This window comes from Gossypium arboreum, chromosome 6, assembly GCF_025698485.1.
Source record: "Gossypium arboreum isolate Shixiya-1 chromosome 6, ASM2569848v2, whole genome shotgun sequence".
Lineage (NCBI taxonomy): Eukaryota > Viridiplantae > Streptophyta > Magnoliopsida > Malvales > Malvaceae > Gossypium > Gossypium arboreum.
The window spans coordinates 51,896,126-51,920,706 of record NC_069075.1 but is presented as its reverse complement, the minus strand read 5'-3'; positions in this window follow the sequence as shown (position 1 = coordinate 51,920,706).

The window sequence follows — 24,581 nt, the reverse complement described above, 5'->3', positions numbered from 1 at the left end:
GGTAGACCTTTGAGACATCCTGGAAGTGCAAGTGGTAGTCGAACTGTTGCTAAGGATGCTACTTCAAAATCAGAGGCTCGAGCCACGAGAACTTATGCAATACACGCTCAAGAGAAAGTTTCTGTTCCCGATGTCATCACGGGTACATTTTCTATCCATAATACTCGTTTCATTGCCTTAATTGATCCAGGATCAACCCATTCATACATTTGCATGAAATTGGTGTCTAGCATGGATATGTCTGTAGAGCCTACGAAATTTGTGATTAAGGTGTCAAACCTTCTAGACAAGTCATTCCTAGTTGATAAAGTTTGTAAGAATTGTCCTTTGACGATTCAAGGTTATTGTTTTTCGGCTAACCTTATGTTATTGTCTTTTGATGTGTTCGATGTAATATTGGGCATGGATTGGTTAGCTGTGCATGATGTGATTGTAAATTATGGTAGCAAGTATATTGAATTGAAATGCTCAAATGGTGAGATTCTCTGGATTGATTCAAGCGAGTTGGATACTCCGCCAGTTGTGATTACCTCAGTGATGGCTCAAAGTTATATGAGAAAAGGATAAGAAGCCTGACTTGCTTTTATGTTGAATACTAAAGAATTTGAGTTGAAGTTGGAATCGGTATCGATAGTATGCGAGTATCCAGATGTATTTCTGGAAGAGCTACCCGAATTACCTCCCGTTAGAGAAGTAGAATTTGGTATTGAGCTGGTGCCAAGGACAACTCCTATCTCTATTGCTCCGCATTAGATGGCACCGACCAAACTGAAAGAATTAAAAGCACAGTTGCAAGAACTGATGGATAAAGGGGTGCTCCAGTATTATTTGTAAAGAAGAAAGATTGTTCAATGAGGCTATGTATAGACTACCGACAACTTAACAGGGTAACCGTCAAGAACAAGTATTTGTTGCCTAGGATTGTCGACTTGTTTGATCAATTGAGGGGAGCCACTGTGTTTTCTAAGATAGATTTGAGATCCGACTACTACTAGTTGTGAATAAAAGAATCAGATGTACCTAAGACTGCTTTCAGAATGAGGTATGGCCATTATGAATTTCTTGTGATGCCTTTTGGGTTGACAAATGCACCGGCTGTATTTATGGACTTGATGAATAGGATATTTTGGCCATACTTAGACAAGTTTGTTGTTGTATTTATTGATGACATCCTGATTTATTCCAAGGATGAGACTGAGCATGTATAACATCTGAGAACAATTTTACAGATCTTATGGGACAAACAGTTGTATGCTAAATTTAGTAAGAGTGAATTTTGGCTCTGAGAGGTTGGATTCCTAGGTTACATTGTGTCGGGTGATGGCATCCGAGTTGATTCAAATAAGATATCTCCTATTGTTGAGTGGAAGCCACCGAAGAACGTAACCGAGGTTAGAAGCTTTTTAGGCTTAGTCGGTTACTATCGACGCTTCTTAAAAGGGTTTTCAATGATTGTGACTCCTTTGACAGATTGCTGCAAAAAGATGTTAAGTTTGAGTGGTCAGAGAAGTGTCAGCAGAGTTTTGAGAAATTGAAGACTTTACTGGCCGAAGCTCTAGTTTTAGTGCAACCCAAACTGGGAAAATAATTCTGGTCTATAGTGACGCATCCTTAAATAGACTGGGTTGCATGCTTATGCAAGTGGGAAAAGTAATAGCATATGCTTCGAGGCAACTAAAGCCGCACGAGAAAAATTATCCAACACATGATTTGGAGCTAGCGACCATTTTATTTGCCCTAATGATTTGGAGACACCATTTGTATGATAAAACTTGACGTATATTCACAGATCACAAGAGTTTGAAGTATTTGCTAATTCAAAAGGAATTAAATCTGAGACAACGTAGATGGTTAGAATTGATTAAATATTATGAGCTGATAATTGATTACCACCCGGGAAGGATGAACTTAGTCGCCGATGCCTTGAGTAGGAAGTCTTTGTTTGCATTGAGGGCTATGAACACGCATGTGGCATAATCTAATGATGGTTCGGTTTTGGCTGAGTTAAGAGCCAGACCGACATTGCTCCAAGAGGTTTACACAGCTTAGATCAATGATAGTGACTTGCAGGCCAAGAGAGCACAATGTGAGACGGGCATTGAATTAGATTTCTGGGTTGACTCTAATGGTTGCTTAATGTTTTGAGATAGGGTTTGTGTACCCAAAGATGATGAGCTTATTCGAAAAATTTTGCAAGAGGCACATAATAATCGTCCGTCTATTCACCTAGGAAGTACTAAGATGTACAATGGCTTAAAGACTATGTACTAGTGGAATGGTATGAAAAGAGATATCTCTGAATTCGTGTCGAAATGCTTGATATGTCAGTAAATTAAGGCTGAACATCAAGTACCTTCAGGTTTATTATAGCCGTGATGGTCCACAAATGGAAATGGGATAGGATTAATATGGATTTTGTGATAGGATTGCCGTTAACACCGAAGAAGAAAGATGTCATTTGGGTTATAGTTGATAGACTAACAAAGTTGGCTCATTTTATTCATGGACGATCAGATTTCTCTTTTGATAGATTAGCCGACTTGTACATATCCGAGATTGTGAGACTATACGGGGTACCATTATCGATCATTCCAAATAGGGATCCAATATTCACTTCGAGATTTTGGAAAAAGTTGTAAGAAACCTTGGGTACAAAGTTGAGTTTTAGTACGGCAATCCATCCACAAACTGATGGTCAGTCTGAGCGGATGATTCACACTCTTGAGGACATGTTAAGGTTTGGTGTCCTTGAATTTCAAGGCAGTTGGGAAAAATATTTACTATTGGTGGAATTCGCCTACAACAAAAATTTCCAGACGAGTTTAAAGCTGGAAGTGCTAGACTCCACTGCATTTGGCAGAGCTCAAGGAAATCCAGATTCATAGAGTTGATTTAGTCAGGGAAACTGAAGAAAAGGTTAAAGTGATACGCGACTGTTTGAAAGCAGCGTCGGATAGATAGAAGTCATATGCTGATTTGAAAAGAAAAGAGATCAAATTTCAAGTTAGAGACAAAGTGTTTTTAAAAGTGTCTCCATGGAAAAAGGTATTGAGATTTGGCCGAAAAGGAAAATTAAGTCCATGATTTATCGGACCATATGAGATCACCAAAAGAGTTGGACCACTAGCCTACCGTTTAGCATTGCCTTTCGAATTGGAAAAGATTCACGATGTATTCCATGTGTCCATGTTGCATAGATATAGGTCAGACCCCTCTCATGTGATTTCACTGACAAAAATTGAGATCAGACCAGGTATGACTTATGGTGAAGAGCCGATTAAGATTTTTCCTTGGGAAGTCAAACAATTGAGGAACAAAAATATAGCCTTCGTGAAAGTTTTATGGCATCGACACGGGGTGGAAGAGGCTACATTGGAGCCTGAAGAAACCATGAGAAGTCAATATCCGAACCTGTTTACTGGTAAGACTTTCGAGGATGAAAGTCCCTAAGGGGGGAGAAATGTAACTTCCCAAAATACGGCCTAGTCAGAATAGTAGTTTCGGGACCACAAATCCGATATTAAAATAATTATTTCATGATCATTATGAGGTCTAGGATATAAAAATAAGCATGTATTAAAGTTTCATGAAGAAATTCTATGTGTAAGGTGTCCAATTGGAAATTAATGACCAAATTGAATAAATTGCAAAACTTAGGTTCTAGAAGCAATTTGTATGAAATTGCTTTGGAATGTTAATTAAAGGTCCTTAAAGAGTAATTTGGCATTTTGGTTATTTAGTAATAAAATTAATAAAAAGGGAAAAAAGAAGCAAAATTCAGCCATTTCTTCTCCATGGCTGCCGAAAATTAGAGGGTCTTCATAGCTAAGGTTTTCAACATTTTCAAGCTCAATAGTAAGTGCTCCCTAGCCCCGTTTTTAACGTTCTTCGTATTTTTGAGATCTTCGTAACATGCTTTCTCTTTTTCTACCCATATTTCAAGCTAGGGTTCATATTCAAAAATTTACCCATGCATGAGATGTTTGTATTTTGATGATTTATGGAGGAATATGAGAGTTTAAAGGATAGTAAACAACTTTTACTAAGTAGTTTTTCATGGAAATGACTTAAGGGACCATTTTGTAAAATTTGTGAAAATGGGTAGAAAAAAGTGAAGTGAAAGAATATGTGGGCTGCTATAGGCAGGAAAAATATTTGGCTAGGCTTGGGTAATTTAGAAATTTTATGCATTTCATTATACAAGCCGTAGGACTAAATTTGTAACACCCCGAACCCGAGACCATCGCCGGTGTCGGACACGAGGGGTTAACAAGCCAAATCCACATATTTCGCCCACCAATTGACATTTCCAGTCAGGCTGGAAAACTGCATCACCGTTGCCTTAAAAATCATATCTCGAGTTTCAAAACTCAGAAACTGGTTTCGTAAATTTTCCCTGAATTTACACTCATATATCCATCCATGGATTTATTTCTAGAATTTTTGGTCGGGCCAATTGGTACAGTTTATTAGTTAAAGTCACCCATGTTACAGGGATCGACTGCTCTGACCTCCGCGTGTTACAACTTGAATATCTCTCTGTACAGGGCTTTAATACTGGTTCCGTTTGTTTCTAATGAAACTAGACTCAAAATAGAATCTGTACATATAAGGCATGACTCCTAATTCTTTCTGGATAATTTATAGTAAATTTTTAAAGTTGCAACAGGGGACCCAGAAACCGTTCTGGCCCTGTCTCACAATAGCTTTAATATCTCTTAACATGTGACTCCTATGACCGTTTTGTTTCTTCCATATGAAAGTAGACTCATCAAGGTTCATTTACATAACTTATTCACTATTTAATACCATTCCTACAAATTTTGGTGATTTTTCACATTCACGTCACTGCAGCTGGCAGCATCTGTTTTTAAGGTAGGTCTTACCTATTTTGTAGTCTCCATGAACCAACTAGTCTTGCCATACATAGGTTCACATATGATCATTTTAACCATACCAATGGCTGATCATGTGACCAACACTCCCATTTCCAATCCATAATCACATCATGACACCATATATATATATACAAACCGCAAATAGTCTAAGTTCAGACTTCACTTTTACGAGCCATTTTCGCATGGCCGTACACATATACATCACAACATATTTGAACCAACAAGGGTAGTCCTATACATGCCATTTCAAAGTTCAACCAAAATTTATACCAAAATGGAGGCTTTGATAGTGTAGATGACTTCGACTTTAATGATCCCGAATCCGATTGCTATCGAGTAAAATCTATAAAACAGAGAGCCAAAGCAACGGGTAAGCATTTTATGCTTAGTAAGTCTCAAGGAATAAAATCAGCTTTAATTAAAGCAATACATTCACATAGCCAAATGCATCATTTCATTAATACACATTCACATAATCATTCTTACTTCACACTTCATCATTATATACTTTCACAAGGTATCAACCAATTCAATAGCTGAAATTCGTTAGTCGATTGAGCGAATGTTGCTCAAGCATGTCGACTTTTCCAATGCACGTATAATCATACCTTATTCTTTGGGCTTTTCGAGCGTACTAATGGAATTTATTACAGCAGCCAACACTCACCTCCAGCCCAAGCTTCTTCGGAATACAACCGGATATAACCACGTGCACGAATGCCTTGGTCTTAGCCGGATAGAACGACTTCGCACGAATGCCTTTGGTCTTAGCCGGATGTAGCCACTAGCACAATTGCCTTGGTCTTAACCGGATATAATTTCCAGCATAAATGTCGCGGGACTTAGCCCGGATATCATTCAATTGCTCATGCACACATACATCAATAATCATTAGACATTCATGTTTCATTTTCGTTACTAAGGCTCAAACACAAATGTAATCACTAGCATAATCGCCTTGAGACTTAGCCGGGTATCATTCAAATACTCATACACACATAAATCAATAATCATTACACATCCATATTTCATTTCACATAATTCAAGTAGGGTCACTTCTTGAGGACTTACCTCGGATGTTGTCGAACGGCTTTTACGGCTATTCGATCACTTTTTCCTTCCCTTGTCCAATTGTGGCCTTCTAAGCTCTTGAGCTAATTCAAACAAATTCAATTTATTAAAACCTCATTATGCTAGCTTATGGCGAATATGACAAGGAGTTTAAATGGTCATATGGCCACCCTTTAGCTTGAATACACAATGGTCATGCACATTTTATACTACATCAAGCAATTCAATACAATTCATTCAAGCATCAAGGAAAAGCTAAGGCCATCAATAGGCTACCTAAGGCCGAATATACTTAGTCATACTTGCACCAATTCAACAATAAATTCCAAGATTTCCACATCATATGTGTACTAGGCGAATGTACTTGCAATTTCACAAGCATTCTTCAACATTTTCTTCTTTAAACAAACATATTCATCACTTACTTCATAACCAAAACATCATGTGCAAACATATATATACATATATGTGCATGGCAATTTCAAGGTGTCCCTAGCCATCCAAAACACAAATTTTAACTAACATGCAAGAAGCATGAACCATGCTCATGAATGCATCATGGCTGAATACATCACAATCATGCCCTTTCAACTTCAATCATGGTTAAACAAAAGAAAACTCAATGTCTTACTCAAGATGGCTACAAAGAAATTTCAAGAGTAGACAATCCATCATTGCATGCATCATCATCAAGCTTCACACTTAGCATGCAATGGCTTTATCACAATATCAACTTTGACCAAATACCACTTCCATGGCATAACAAGGATTTGAACCATGGCTAACATGAACATCAAGTTGGCAACTAAAACATGCATGAATCTCATGACACAACCTCATACATACCTTAATCTTGGTGCAAGTTTAGCCAAATCTCCTTCTAGATCTCTTCTAAACAAATAAAATGAAGCAAAAATCTCTTCTTCCCCTTAGTATTTTCGGCCAAAAAGGAGAGAACAAGGATGAACAAAAATTTTTTGTTTTCCTTCTTAGTTGCACAACAATGGGGGAATGCTACACTCTCACACACATTTTTTTTTGTTTCTCTTCCCACATCTAATTATTAATCATTTCTTTCATGCTCCATTAACAAAACATGTTTCAACATGTTTTCTTTGCCCATAACCCATGTCATGGCCGGCCACCACCTATAAAGGGGAATTTGACATGCAAGTCCATTATTTTGCATGCATGCTTTAATTAGTCATCACACATTTCCTATCGTACTTTCAAAGTTCACTACTAAGTCCTTTCTAGTGGAATTCACCTTTATAACACTAAATCAATCATCAAAAAATGTCATACATGAGCATACACATATTATAGGCATCAAAATAAATTTTAAATTATTTTTATGCCTCAGTTTTGTGGTCCCGAAACCACATTCCGACTAGGGTCAAATTTTGGGCTGTCACAACTCTCCCCCACTTAAGAAATTTTCGTCCCCGAAAATCTTACCGGTAAATAGGGTTGGGTATCGCTCTTTCATAGAGTTCTCGGTTTCCCAAGTAGCTTCTTCTATCCCATGCTTGAGCCATAACACCTTCACTAGCGGAACCCGCTTGTTTCACAACTCAATCACTTCCCGTGATAGGATACGAATCGGTTCTTCCTCATAACTCATATTGGCTTGAATTTCAACTTCTGATGGACTAATCACGTGCGATGGATCAGATCTATAGCGTCGAAGCATCGAAACATGAAAGACATCGTGAACCTTTTCGAGTTCAGGGGGCAAAATCAAACGATATGCCACTGGACCGACTCGCTCGGATATCTCATATGGCCCAATGAACCTCGGGCTCAACTTGCCCTTACGGCCAAATCTGAGTATCTTTTTCCAAGGCGATACCTTGAGAAACACTTTATCTCCCACCTGATACTCGATGTCCTTACGCTTCAGATCCGCGTACGACTTCTGACGATCGGAGGCTATCTTCAGACTTTCACGGATTACTTTCACTTTCTATTCAGCATCTCTAATCAAATCCACCCCGAAAAGTTTGCTTTCACCGAGCTTAGTCCAAAACAATGGTGTACGGCATTTACGACCGTACAAAGCCTCGTAGGGTGCCATCTTAATACTTGATTGAAAGCTGTTGTTGTAAGCGAATTCAATCATCGGCAAATACTGTTCCCATGAACCACTGAACTCGAGGACGCAACATCTCAACATATCCTCAAGTATCTGAATTATCCGCTCGGATTGACCATCGGTTTGGGGGTGAAAGGCGGTGCTGAAATGCAACTTGGTACCCAAAGCTTCTTGCAACTTTTTCCAAAATCGCGAGGTAAACCTCGGATCTCTATCCGACACGATGGAAATAGGCACCCCGTGCAATCTTACAATCTGAGAAACATACAGTTCGGCTAGTTTTTCCATTGAAAAGTCCGACGTCACGGGACAAAGTGAGCCGACTTAGTCAATCTATCTACAACGACCCAAACCGCATCCTTCTTACTCACGACAAGGCGGTCCGGATACAAAGTCCATTGTGACTCGATCCCATTTCCACTCGGGTATCGTGATTGGTGAAGTAATCTCAAGGCACTTGATGTTCCGCTTTCACTTGTTGACATATTAAGCATCTCAAACAAAGTCGGAGATGTCTCGTTTCATACCATGCCACCAAAACCGACGTTTCAAATCGTTGTACATCTTCGTACTTCCGGGTGGATTGCCATTCGGCTACAATGGGCTTTGTTCAAAATTATCGAAATGAGTTCAATTCTTTGGAACACACAGACGACCTTTGAACCTCAAACAATCGTCATCATCGATTTGAAACTCCGAGTCCTTGTTCGAACACACTCATTTCGTTTTGCGACCAACTCGTCGTCGACTTTCTCGAGCTTCTCGAATTTGATGCATCAATAGTGGTTTGGCTTTCAATTCAGCTACTAACACACCGTCGGATCGAAGCAGACAAGTGCACATTCATCGCTTCGTAAAGTGAATAATGATTTACGACTCAAGGCATCCGCAACCACATTCGCCTTTCGGGGTAATAGTCAATGACCAGCTCATAATCCTTTAATGTACTCGAGCCAACGTCTTTGTCGCAGATTTAAGTCTCTTTGGGTCATCAAATATTTGAGACTTTTGTGATCCGAGTACACATGGCACTTCTTACCAAATAAGTAATGTCGCCAAATCTTTAAGGCGAATCGATGGCGCTAATTCGAGATCATGGGTCGGATAATTTTTCTTGTGTGGCTTTAATTGCCTCGACGATAGGCCACAACTCAACCTTCTTGCATCAATACGCAACCTAACCCAAGAAGGAGGCGTCACTATAGATGACAAACTCTTTGCCGATTCAGTTGCACTAGAATTGGGGCTCCGTCAAATAAGTTTTCGTTGATCGAAACTTTTCGACATTTCTCCGTCCATTCGAACTTAACATCCTTTTAGAGTAGCTTCGTCATCGGCGTGGCTATCATTGAGAAACCTTTACAAATCGTCGGTAATAACAGCAAGCCCCAAAAAGCTCGAACCTCAAGAATATTTCTGAGGCTTCCAATTAAGTATGGCTGAAATTTTATTCTGGTCGACTCGAATACCCGATGAGATACCACATGACCCAAGAAGCTAACCTCTCTTAACCGTAACTCACACTTGCTGAACTTAGCATATAATTGCTTATCCCGTAAAATTTGCAGCACTAACCTTAGGTGTTCAAGATGTTCGGTCTCATTTCTTGAATAGACCAAGATGTCATCAATGAACACGACTACGAATCGATCCAAATATGGTGCAAGATCCGATTCATTAAATCCATAAATACCGCAGGGCATTAGTAAGCCCAAACGGCATCACTAGGAACTCATAGTGACCATATCTCGCTCAAGGCGTCTTGGGCACGTCCGAATCTCGGATTCACAATTGATAATAGCCCGATCTCAAATCTATTTTCGAGAACACCGAGGCTCCTTCAGCTTGATCGAACAAGTCATCGATACGTGGTAACGGATATTTGTTCTTTATCGTCGCTTTATTAAGCTGACGATAGTCGATGCACAGCCGCATGGTTCCATCCTTCTTTTTCACAAACAACACTGGCGCACCCCAAGGCGAAAAACTCGGGCGAGCAAAACCTCTATCCACCAATTCTTGCAACTGAGCTTTCAACTCCTTTAATTCCGTTGGCGCCATACGACACAGAGCTATCGAATTGGAGTGGTACCGGTACCAATTCGATGCCAAATTCTATTTCGAACAGGTGGTAAACCGGTAATTCTTCAGGAAAACATCCGGGTATTCACAAACCACGGGCACAGATTCGGGTTTCTTTTCTGATTCCTTGTCATCGAGCACATACGCAAGGTACGCTTCGCACCCTTTTCTTACATATTTCCGGGCCAACATTGCTGATATTACAGCTGGCAACCCTTTTAAGTCCGTAGACTCAACCCGAATTATCTCGTTATTCACGCACCTCAAATCGATAGTCTTGCTTTTGCAATTTACAACCGCATCGTGCATGGTCAACCAATCCAAACCAAGAATAACATCGAATTCATCGAACGGCAAAAGCATCAAGTCCGCCGGAAAACAAGAACCTCGGAACACTAGGGGACTTTTCTTGCACACTTTGTTGACAAGCACGTAATGACCCAAGGGTTTGACACCGAATTACAAACTCGAGAGACTCAATAGGCAAAGTCTTCTTGGATGCTAAGGTTTCACATATATAAGAATGAGTAGAACCGGGGTCAATCAAAGCAATCACATTAGTATTGAAAATAGTGAAAGTACCGTAATGACATCCGGAGAGGCAAGCATCCTCGCGTGAGCGTATGGCATAAGTCCTAGCAGGAGCCCGAGCCTCGGATCGATGGTAGCATCTCTAGATCCTCTCGACCGCCACTAACATTGCCCACATTTCTAGGTGGCCTACCTCGGCGATGGTAGCACCGGGTTTCCACTCTGACTTACATTTTGTTCAAGCAACCCCGGGCAATCCTTCATAAGGTGGTCGGCCGATCCGCACTTATAGCAGGAGAGATCACAGAACCAACAGCTCCCCGAATGCCATTTGCCACAATGCAGACACTCCTCCCTCTCTCGGCGATCATTTCCACCACTGGCGATCGAAGTGACTCGTGTGGTCACAGGGGTCGATCGCGTCCTCGTCTAGAAAAGCCCGTAGCGCCTCTAGATGGGTCACATCATCTCGAAATCTCTTCGATACTGTTGAAGAGACTTTCCGAGGACCTTTTCGAATTCTCTAGTTCCCACATCAACTTTTGTTTCTCTTTTCTAAGCTCTTGACTTTACAAGCTCGCTCAACAAGTACTACGAACTCTCGTATTTCGAGAATGCCAACGAATATCCTTATATCATCATTCAGCCCATCCTCAAGCGTTTACACATAATAGCCGGACGAAATGCATTCTCGGCGTATCGGCTAAGCCTCACAAATTTTCGTTCATAGTCGATGAATCGACATAGAACCTTGCTTAAGATCAAGAAATTCCTTCGCTTTTGGTCGATGAATCTCGACTAATATACTTTTTGAACTCGGTTTGAAAGAATTCCCAAGTCACTTGCTCTCTAGGCACCACAGAAGTCGAGTACTCCACCAATAGTAGGCGGAATCACGTAGCAAGGAGATGGTACACTCTAAGCACTCATCGGTGTACAAGATAGCTCATCGAGCACCGGATAGTGTTGTCCAACCAAAATTCAGCTCGCTCGGCATCATCATCATCCGTAGCTTTAAATTCAGTGGCCCCATGTTTTCGAATCTGTCGATTGGGGCTTACTTGACCTTATTTGGTCGGTTTAGGAGGTATTGTAGGTGCGGGGTTGCATTTGTCGGGAATGGAGGTTGTGGAACAGTAGTGTTAGTTCGAATGTATTGGTTAAACCAATCATTCATCACACTATAAAAGGCTTGCCTAGCCTCATCATTCGGATTGTTGGCCATAGGTTGAGAGTTCGCGGTCTTTGTCCCTTGCGCGGAGCAGCGCCACACTCTCCACATCATCAGCTACCGCTTCGGTTGGGATCGGGATCCATTACTATAAACAAACACAAAGTCAAATTGTCGAAATCACCACTCTATCGATTCATCATTTAATGGCATGTATAGCTAGACCCCAAACACATCACGGTAGTCCTAGAATCGACTAAACCGTGGCTCGATACCAATAAATTGTAACACCCGAACCCGAGACCATCGCCGGTGTCGGACACGAGGGGTTAACAAGCCAAATCCACATATTTCGCCCACCAATTGACATTTCCAGTCAGGCTGGAAAACTGCGTCACTGTCGCCTTAAAAATCATATCTCGAGTTTCAAAACTCGGAAACTGGTTTCGTAAATTTTCCCTGAATTTAGACTCATATATCCATCCATGGATTTATTTCTAGAATTTTTGGTTGGGCCAATTGGTACAGTTTATTAGTTAAATTCACCCATGTTACAGGGATCGACTGCTCTGACGTCCGCGCGTTACAACTTGAATATCTCTCTGTACAGGGCTTTAATACTGGTTCCATTTGTTTCTAATGAAACTAGACTCAAAATGGAAACTGTACATATAAGGCATGACTCCTAATTCTTTCTGGATAATTTATAGTAAATTTTTAAAGTTGCGACAGGGGACCCAGAAACCGTTCTGGCCCTGTCTCACAATAGCATTAATATCTCTTAACATGTGACTCCTATGACCGTTTTGTTTCTTCCATATGAAAGTAGACTCATCAAGGTTCATTTACATAGCTTATTCACTATTTAATACCATTCCTACAAATTTTGGTGATTTTTCACATTCACGTCACTGCAGCTGGCAGCATCTGTTTTTAAGGTAGGTCTTACCTATTTTGTAGTCTCCATGAACCAACTAGTCTTGCCATACATAGGTTCACATATGATCATTTTAACCATACCAATGGCTGATCATGTGACCAACACTCCCATTTCCAATCCATAATCACATCATGACACCATATATATATATACAAACCGCAAATAGTCTAAGTTCAGACTTCACTTTTACGAGCCATTTTCGCATGGCCGTACACATATACATCACAAAATATTTGAACCAACAAGGGTAGTCCTATACATGCCATTTCAAAGTTCAACCAAAATTTATACCAAAATGGAGGCTTTGATAGTGTAGATGACTTGAATTTAATGATCCCGAATCCGATTGCTATCGAGCAAAATCTATAAAACAGAGAGCCAAAGCAACGGGTAAGCATTTTATGCTTAGTAAGTCTCAAGGAATAAAATCAGCTTTAATTAAAGCAATACATTCACATAGCCAAATGCATCATTTCATTAATACACATTCACATAATCATTCTTACTTCACACTTCATCATTATATACTTTCACAAGGTATCAACCAATTCAATAGCTGAAATTGTTAGTCGATTGAGCGAATGTTGCTCAAGCATGTCGACTTTTCCAATGCACGATAATCATACCTTATTCTTTGGGCTTTTCGAGCGTACTAATGGAATTTATTACAGCAGCCAACACTCACCTCCAGCCCAAGCTTCTTCGGAATACAACCGGATATAACCACGTGCACGAATGCCTTGGTCTTAGCCGGATAGAACGACTCGCACGAATGCCTTGGTCTTAGCCGGATGTAGCCACTAGCACAATTGCCTTTGGTCTTAACCGGATATAATTTCCAGCATAAATGTCGTCGGGACTTAGCCCGGATATCATTCAATTGCTCATGCACACATACATCAATAATCATTAGACATTCATGTTTCATTTTCGTTACTAAGGCTCAAACACAAATGTAATCACTAGCATAATTGCCTTCGGGACTTAGCCCGGGTATCATTCAAATACTCATACACACATAAATCAATAATCATTACACATCCATATTTCATTTCACATAATTCAAGTAGGGTCACTTCTTGAGGACTTACCTCGGATGTTGTCGAACGGCTTTTACGGCTATTCGATCACTTTTTCCTTCCCCTTGTCCAATTGTGGCCTTCTAAGCTCTTGAGCTAATTCAAACAAATTCAATTTATTAAAACCTCATTATGCTAGCTTATGGCCGAATATGACAAGGAGTTTAAATGGTCATATGGCCACCCTTTAGCTTGAATACACAATGGTCATGCACATTTTATACTACATCAAGCAATTCAATACAATTCATTCAAGCATCAAGGAAAAGCTAAGGCCATCAATAGGCTACCTAAGGCCGAATATACTTAGTCATACTTGCACCAATTCAACAATAAATTCCAAGATTTCCACATCATATGTGTACTAGGCCGAATGTACTTGCAATTTCACAAGCATTCTTCAACATTTTCTTCTTTAAACAAACATATTCATCACTTACTTCATAACCAAAACATCATGTGCAAACATATATATACATATATGTGCATGGTCAATTTCAAGGTGTCCCTAGCCATCCAAAACACAAATTTTAACTAACATGCAAGAAGCACGAACCATGCTCATGAATGCATCATGGCTGAATACATCACAATCATGCCCTTTCAACTTCAATCATGGTTAAACAAAAGAAAACTCAATGTCTTACTCAAGATGGCTACAAAGAAATTTCAAGAGTAGACAATCCATCATTGCATGCATCATCATCAAGCTTCACACTTAGCATGCAATGGCTTTATCACAATATCAACTTTGACCAAATACCACTTCCATGGCATAACAAGGATTTGAACCATGGCTAACATGAACATCAAGTTGGCAACTAAAACATGCATGAATCTCATGACACAACCTCATACATACCTTAATCTTGGTGCAAGTTTAGCCAAATCTCCTTCTAGATCTCTTCTAAACAAATAAAATGAAGCAAAAATCTCTTCTTCCCCTTAGTATTTTCGGCCAAAAAGGAGAGAACAAGGATGAACAAAAATTTTTTGTTTTCCTTCTTAGTTGCACGGCAATGGGGGGGGGAATGCTACACTCTCACACACATTTTTTTTGTTTCTCTTCCCACATCTAATTATTAATCATTTCTTTCATGCTCCATTAACAAAACATGTTTCAACATGTTTTCTTTGCCCATAACCCATGTCATGGCCGCCACCACCTATAAAGGGGAATTTGACATGCAAGTCCATTATTTTGCATGCATGCTTTAATTAGTCATCACACATTTCCCTATCGTACTTTCAAAGTTCACTACTAAGTCCTTTCTAGTGGAATTCACCTTTATAACACTAAATCAATCATCAAAAAATGTCATACATGAGCATACACATATTATAGGCATCAAAATAAATTTTAAATTATTTTTGTGCCTCGGTTTTGTGGTCCCAAAACCATATTCCGACTAGGGTCAAATTTTGGGCTGTCACAAAATTGTAATGTGTGAAAGGTTAGGGGCGAATTGGTCATTTTGTCCAGGGTGAGTCTGAAGCCAAAATGAACAATGGGAGGTATTAATAATTTATTTTTACTGATATAGACCCTAAGGAACCAATTCCAGAGGTCGATCGTGGAAAACGAAATGTTTCGAAATAACCGAGACACGAATCTGAAACGACTACTAGGTAAGTTCATATAACCCGAAGTAAACTCTTAATATACTTAAATATGCATGTTTTTGGATATATGAAAATTTAGATATTCATTGCATGATAATCCATGAAATGTGCTAGTGTAAATGAAAGATGATAAATATCCCGTTTGAAATAGAAAGGGAAATCCGATGGATAAATTATGGCTTACATGACATGAGATCCTGCATGTGTTGCAGAAAAAGGATTTAGCCCAGACAAGTAATCCAATGATCTCAAAATAGAAAGGATCTAGCCCAGACAGGTGTTCCTTGAGTGATCGAGCCTCCCGAAGAATATGGGTACATTAAGTATTTAGCCCAGATAGGTAATCCGATTGAGGACTGAATTTAGCCTGGACTGGCAATTCAGATCCGAGTTTATGAGAGCAAATGTAATGAAAAAGGGATTTAGCTTAGACTAGTTATCCCGTCGTAAGATGTACGGTTCGTGGGAGTGCATACATAAGATGATCACTTGTGTGACTTGACGGTAATTTGGTCTATCCATCGAGATTTTCGATAAAGTCAACGGGATTAACATAAGAAATAGAGATGGAAATATTGAGTTGATGAGCTCATCTAAGTCTATTGACACGATGTATTGTTATGAGACTAACTTGATGATTGAGTGCATATGATAGGGAAATTATTTCATGCTTGTTGGAATTATTGCCTAAATATGGTTGTGTAAGACCCCATAACCCCATACCCGTAACCTACGTCGGGCGAAATACGGGGCATTACCTAACTCGATCTCATGTACACAAACGTTCCCCAAGTCACCAAGACTTGGTCCCATTTTAGAACTTTTCAATTTCTACTTTAAACTTCTTATTATGGGCTTACAAACCCCAAATCGACCATTGAAATCTATTCGGGATCAACTCGGGTCCTTAAACTATCTATAGAAAATTTGATTTTGAAACAGGGCACACGTCTCTGTAGTAGTGCAACATGTCCATGTGGCCATTTCAACATGGTCGTGTTGATGGCCCGAGTGGCTCACACAGCCTAGGCAATGAAGGGACACGCCCGTGTCCTCAACCCATGTTGACTTAATTCTAAATGCACACTTATAGGGGCTTTCACACGGCTTGACATACACCCATGTCCCTGGCCCATGTCTTTCACACAGCCATGACACACCCGTGTCCTATCCCGTGTACAAAAACTTCGACATTTTGTTTCTGATGTTAGCATTCCCAAAATGTCACACGGCCAAGGCACACGCCTATGTGCTAGGCCGTGTCCATCACGCGGCTGAGACACATGGCCATGTCTCTGGCCGTGTGTTTACTATCATGCATACTGACTTGAAACTTTTACATGTAGGGGACAAACGGTCAAACCACACACCCATAGGGTAGGCCGTGCGTCACACACGTCCTTGACACACACCCGTGTGTCTACCCGTGTGGACAATGTAAGGCTATAGGCCTATTTGCCACCCTTACTTACACAACCTACATAATAACAACCACACCAATACAAGAATAACTTATTTAAACCAATCAGCCACAATAGACTACATATCAACCAAGCAATTACTCATTCATGAGAGTAACTTCATTTGCATACATCAAAATGAATATTTGCCATCATTGAAGGCCTAATACAAAATGAAGGGTTTCCAACCCAAGCCAACATATTTGGCCAGTTCTCAATGACACAAAAATAGTAAAGTCTAAGCCCTATACAAGCTATATTCAAAAATATAAATCAAACTATACCAATGCTTCGATTGATAGTGTGATCGATGTCTCTGACTTCCTTTGGTCCTTGAGCTAGTTAGGCGGCACTATAAGAAAATTAAAAAAAGAAGGATTAAGCATAAAACTTAGTAAGTTGCACATAAATAAATATTCAACATAACTTTACCATTCATCAACAAGTATCATAATACCTAAGTGGCATAAGCAAAACTTACTCATCAATATTCAATATACATCATATAGCATATATTGAGCTCACATTTCATACATACCATATCGGTACATGTACCACTCATAACTCGATTATACTTTCTTTGTTAACTTGAAATCATACTTTCATTGTTGAACCATTTAGAACATTATCGGATACTCATTTAGCCTCAAACAATGGGTCAGGTGCTGATGCCATGTCCCAAACATGGTCTTACACAAGTTCTAGCATGTCTATGCCGATGCCATGTCCCAGACATGGTCTTACACTGACACATCTCATAGCCGATGCATGTCCCTGACATGTCTTACTTTGGCTTTTGTCTCGAGGTTGATGCATGTCCCAGACATGTCTTACACTAGCACTCTTCTCAATGTCGATGCCATCTCCCACACATGGTCTTACACTGACAAATCTTATAGCTGATGCATGTCCCTGACATGTCTTACTTTGGATTTTGTCTCGAGGCCGATGTATATCCTAAACGTGTCTTTCACTAGCACTTGTCTCAATCCCGATGCCATGTCTCACACATGGTCTTACACTGACACATCTCATAGCCGATGCATGTCCCTGACATGTCTTACTCCGGCTTTCGTCTCAAGACTGATGGATGTCCCGGACATGTCTTTACACTAGAACTCATCTCAATGACGATGCCATGTCCCAAACATGGTCTTACACTTGCTCTCATAATGTGGCTGATGCATGTCCCAGACATGTCTTACACTAGCTCACACAAGTGGCCTAAACGTCATGGCATGAATATCCGATTTATTTCCTAAGGTTCAATCGGGAATTCTAATATCTCTATTCTCATCACATTTTCTCATTTCCACAATCAAGCAATTTATGCTATAATAATTTTAATACAATTCAAATACATATATTATTAATGTAGTTGTACTATTTACATACAACTTACCTCGGATTACAAAATGTAGTGACTAGTCGATTTAGTCGATTTGCTTGGCTTTCCCCCGGTCTAGATTCGAATTCAATATTTCTTGATCTATAATAACAAAATGCACTTATTTAGTCACTTCACCAATCTAGACACTCTACAATTCATAATTGGGCAAAATGACCAATTTGCCCCTAGACTTTTGCAAAATGACCATTTTACCGCTAAGCTCGGAAGTCAATTTTTACCGAATTTCTTCACATCTTAAGCCTAGCTGAACTCTTTCTACTCTTATGGCAGCTCCAAATTCCCACTATTTCACACACTTATCATCTATTTTACAATTTATGTAAAATAGTCCTTTTAGGTGTTTTCATGCTAACACCTTTCACAAAAGTTGTTTATAAGACAGCCAAGGCTTATTTTCTTCCATAAAAACATAGGAAATAGTACAAATCTTTTCATGGAAAAACCCTACACTCTTGATCATTTTGCAAAAATAGTAACCTCATTTGAAAGCCGATGTTTCAAGAGTCTCAAAAGTACAAAAATATTCAAGAAAAACCATTAGAATCACTTGCTTGAGAAGGCTTAAAGTTGCTAATATTTCAAGCTCCTAAAACCCCATTTCTTTGCTGAAATTTCAATTAAGAAGAAAGAATAGGTGAAAAAGATGAAGGCTAGGCACTTAGGGTATTATTTTATCACCTAATATGTCATCACTTACCTAACGTTTTGACCATCTACTCTTCTTTGTCTCATGGCCGGCCAAGCTCTTTTAAAAGGGTCTTATTACCCTTTAAAGACCCCCAATTTAGGTTCTCTAGCTATTTGACACTTTTAGCTATCAAAATAGGACTTTTGTATTTTATGCGATTTAGTCCTTTTTTTTTTTACAATCGGGCTCACAAACGTCACAATCAACTCACCAAATTTTTCATGCACTCTTAAAATCATGCTATAACATCTAAATAATTATAAAATAATTTCGACTAGGCCCTATATCGAGCTATTACATTTCTCCCCCTTAGGGATTTTAGTCCCGAAAAATCTTACCGGCAAATAAGTTCGGGTACTGATCTCTCATAGTTTCCTTGGGTTCCCATGTGTCTTCCTCGACTCCATGTCAATGCCATAAAAATTTCACGAGTGCAATACTCTTATTTCTTAATTGTTTGACTTCTCGAGCCAATATCTTGACCGGCTCTTCACCATAAATCATGTCCGAATAAATTTCAACCTCAGTTGGCATAATCACATGCGAAGGGTCTGATATATACTGATGTAGCATGGATACATGAAACACGTCGTGAATCTTTTCCAATTTTGGTGGCAAAGCGAACCAATGGGCAACCAACCTACTCTCTCAATAATCTCATAAGGTCCTATGAAACGAGGACTCAACTTGCCTCTTCTACCAAATTTGAGAACTTTCCTCTACGGGGATACTTTCAAAAACACTCGATCACCCACTTGAAATTTGATCCCTTTACATTTTAAATCCGCATAGGATTTCTGTCTATCCGAGGTGGCCTTCAAACAATCGCGAATCACTTTAACCTTTTCTTCAACCTCCTTCACAAAATCAACCCTGTGAATCTGACTCTTTCTGAGTTTGGTCCATTATAAGGGCATTTGACACTTTTGCCCATTTAAAGCCTCATAAGGTGCCATCTTCAAACTTGACTGATAAATATTATTGTAGGCGAATTCAACCAATGGAAAGTACTTTTCCCAATTACCTTGAAACTCGAGAACACAACATTGCAACATGCCTTCTAAAATCTAAATCACTCTTTTTGATTGGCCATCGATTTGGGGGTGAAATACCGTGCTAAAACTTAACTTTGTACCCAAAGCCTCTTGTAACTTTTTTCAAAACCTTGAGGTAAATCTCGGGTCCCTATCTGAAACAATCGACAAGGGTACCTCGTGTAGTTTCACAATCTCGGAAATGTACAATTCAGCCAATCTCTCAAGGGAGTAGTCAGTACGCACTAGTATAAAATGTGCCAACTTTGTTAGCCTATCCACAATAACCCAAACAACATCCTTTTTCTTCGGGGTTAATGGAAAACCCATCACGAAATTCATAATAATCGGATCCCACTTCCACTCGGAGACCGTGATATGCTGAAGTAGACCTGAAGGTACTTGGTGTTCAGCCTTCACTTGCTGACACACAAGACACTTGGAAACGAACTCTGAAATATCTCTTTTCATCCTCGACCACCAATACATTTTCTTCAGGTCGTTGTACATTTTTACACTGCCCGGGTGGATAGACAAACAACCAGTATGTGCCTCTCACAGAATCTTTTGAATAAGCTCATTGCCCTTGGGTACACAAACTCTATTTTTCAACATTAAACATCCATCAACACCAATACGAAACTCGGATTCATATTCCATCTCACACTAAGTCATCTTAGCTTGCAACTCCTTATCATCTTTCTGAGCTTCATGAATCTCTTGTAGAAATGTCGGCCTAGCTCTCAACTCTGCTAGAACCGAACCATCTTTAGACACCGTCAACTGAGTAATCATGGCCCTCAAGACAAAAAATGACTTTCTACTCAAAGAGTCAGCGACTACATTCGCCTTTCCCGGGTGATAATCAATTATCAGTTCATAATCCTTTATTAGCTCTAACCATCTTCATTGCCATAGATTCAACTCCTTCTAAGTCATCAAATACTTGAGACTTCTATGATCTGTAAATACTTGGCATTTCTTGCCATACAGATGGTGTTTCCAAATTTTCAACGCGAACACGATGGCGGGCAACTCTAGATCGTGTGTTGGGTAGTTTTTGTCATGAGGCTTTAGCTGTCTCGAAGCGTCAGCTTTGACCTTACCTTCTTGCATAAGCACACATCCCAAACCATCCACAGAGGCGTCGCTATATATCAAAAATTCCTTGCATGATTCCAGTTGCACTAACACTGGTGCTTCGGTCAACAAAGCCTTTAATTTCTCGAAACTCTATTGGCACTTTTCTGTCCATTCGAACTTAACATCTTTTTGTAGCAGCCTTGTCATTGGAGTAGCTATCATGGAGAATCCATTTACAAACTATCTATAGTATTCAACCAAACTCAAAAAGCTTTGAACCTCTGACACATTCCTCGACGGTTTCCACTCAATAATAGTCGAGATCTTGCTTGGGTAAACTCTAATCCCATCACCCAACATAATATGTCCTAAACATTTGACCTTTTTAAGCCAAAATTCACTTTTGCTAAACTTGGCGTATAACTACTTATCTCTCAAAGTTTGTAAAATCGTCCTTAGATGATCCGAGTATTCACCCTCATCACTCGAGTAAATCAATATATCGTTGATAAAGACCACTACGAACTTATCCAAATACGGTCGAAAAATACGGTTCATCAAATCCATAAACACCGCTGGGGTATTAGTTAAACCAAAGGGCATAACGAGGAACTCATAATGCCCGTATCTTGTCCGAAACACAGTCTTCGATACATCTTGTTCTTTCACCCTTAACTGGTAGTGTCCTGACCTTAGGTCAATCTTGGAAAATACAGTGGCTCCCATTAACTGATCAAACAGGTCATCGATCCTTGGCAAGGGATACTTGTTCTTTTTGTTACCTTGTTGAGCTATCTGTAGTCGATACATATCCTCATCGACCCATCTTTTTTTTCAAAAAGAGCACCAGAGCACCCCACGGGGAAAAACTGGGTCTCACAAATCCCTTGTCAGTTAACTCTTGTAGTTGAACTTTCAACTCTTTAACTCCGTAGTTGAACTTTCAAAAAGAGCACCAGAGCACCCCACGGGCGTGTGAAATGCCCGTGTGGTAAGGCTTAGGCCGTGTCATCTTCTCGATTTAGTTTGTTTTGTTCCTTTTTTGCTTGTTTCTAGCTTCTTTTGACTCTTGGTGCTCTCCTGAGTACAAAACATGAAATAACCGGATTAAGATCATCAAAATCCATAAATCTAGTAATAAGCATCCATAAATATGCTAAGTATTTGGGGTATAAATATGTATAATTTGGCGTTTATCAAATACCCCCACAATTAAGCATTTGCCTGTCCTCAAGCAAAATTCGCATTTACTGCTAGAATTCATTCCTTTCAATCGCATAAGCATTACTGATAATGTTACAAATTATTCCACGAAAAATCATACAGCGAGAATTTAGCTACAGGGGCTTTAAAAACCTCAAACAATCTAAATCGAATACTTTGATAACAAAATTATAGGTAATCTCCTTCCTTCTAGTAATTAACTTTAGTCGTAAATATACAGGAGATGACATCTTTACTAAAGATTCACTCAAATCACTTAAAGTGTTTAAGGTTCATGATGAAGCACTCGATTATCTAACATGAAAAGTTATTACCATAGGCTTGCATGAAAATCAAATCTCCACCACTTGTAAATGATATGATACACTAATCAAAAGGTCTTTGTATGGTTGTAATGAGGTTTAGGTTACATGTATGAATACAAGCTGAAGAGACAAGGGTTAGAATAGAGATAATTTGAATATATTACCCCACTATCAAAAACTTAATTACTAAACCACAAACAAATATCTAGAACTATTTTACATGAGTTCATGACAACTTTAGCTTGCTGAGAATTACAATAATAATACTGAGTTTTTTTTATGAACAAATCAAGTCAATACAATATAGAAATCATACTTCATGATTCAGTAACAAAAAATGGTGAACATAGTGAGGTAACAATATTTAATTTAATCTCGATAAAAAAAAGTAAATTAAGTATGAGGATTTCAACAATAATAGGTTAATGGGTTAATGATGAAGGTTAATCAATAAAAAAAAGTTAGTAGGCTCAAAAGGGGTTCACTAAGGGTTTAATTATGTGGGAAGGCTTTTTGTGGAGTAAATGGGTTAAATCCTAAGTGCCTTTATCATCTCAGTGTAGCAAATCATACGTGTGATCTCGACATGTATAATTGAAGCAAGTTCTAGAAAAACAGTTCAATGTTGACACACTCAAACCACAAAAGAAGTGAGCAAGAAAGAAAGCTATATGCTCAAAAGGCTCAAAATCTCACAAAAAATTTGGGTTTTTGATGTCATTCCTGTAAACTTAAGATTTCAAGATAATACCTTAATTTAGGAAAAATAGTCTAAAAATTTTATTTCTCAAAATATCAACTTATCATGCTCGATTCTTTAAGGTCCTATAATCAAATAATCATGCATAATTCCCTTGGTCTAATTCATGACATATCAACAATAATTATAGATCAATCAGAATTCATTCTATCAATATTATGAGAAAATCACTTATGTACAAGACCAAATTCAGGGATTTGAGAATAATGCAAAAGGTTAAGTTTCATGTTCACCCCCCCACACTTAAGATGTACATTGCCCTCAATGTACAAAGATAGATTATTCAAAATAAAGAAAATCATAAGAGGAAAGGAGGTGAAACTCCCTGTTATATGGATGCAGAGCTTGATTCTGAGGCTGGAGTGTTTGGGGAAAGTAGTAGCTGCCATTGTTCTTGGCTAGATGAAGAAATTGGGGCGTTGAACATGGCACTCGTGAGGTATTGTTTCCCATTTATTTCCTCATTCCATAAAATATTCCTAGATGCTTTGCTTCGAAGTCTGTAGAATCATGAAGAGCTTGTTAAGAGTTGGTGTGGAAGAGAGCGTAGTGGGATTACTTGTTAGAAATACCAGAAAATGAAAAAAAATAAAATTTACTAATATAGTTATGTCTTTCAAAATAAAATAATAAAATTGAAATTAAAATAAAAATAAAAATAAAAATAAAAATAAAAATAAAATAAATAAAAAATAATAAAAGATAGGAGGATTCAATGATCCTGTCAGTGGCGCCCTCAGGTGGTGGCGCTGGGGTGGGGAAGTAAGAATTTGGGGAATGGTGGCCGGAATAGGGATTAGGGAATGGGGAAGGGTAGATTTCGGCTAGGGTTTTGAAAAGGGGAAGAAGATGAATAGTGGTTTGCTCATATAGGGGAGGTTCACACGGCCTAAGGACACGCCCGTGTACTTTGAGGGTGAGCCCGTGTTTTTTGAATTTTGCGAGTTTGGTCGTGCCCGACTATTATCCCATTCCCGTGTGTCTAACACGGCCATGTCGTACGGCTGTGCCTAGCTTTGTTCGCTTCTCCCACGCCCGTGTGTTATGGTAGCTGTACACAACTGAACGGCATGGGCATGTCTCATGCCCGTGTCGAAGAAACAGAATCGAGCCTTGTCCCTAGCAC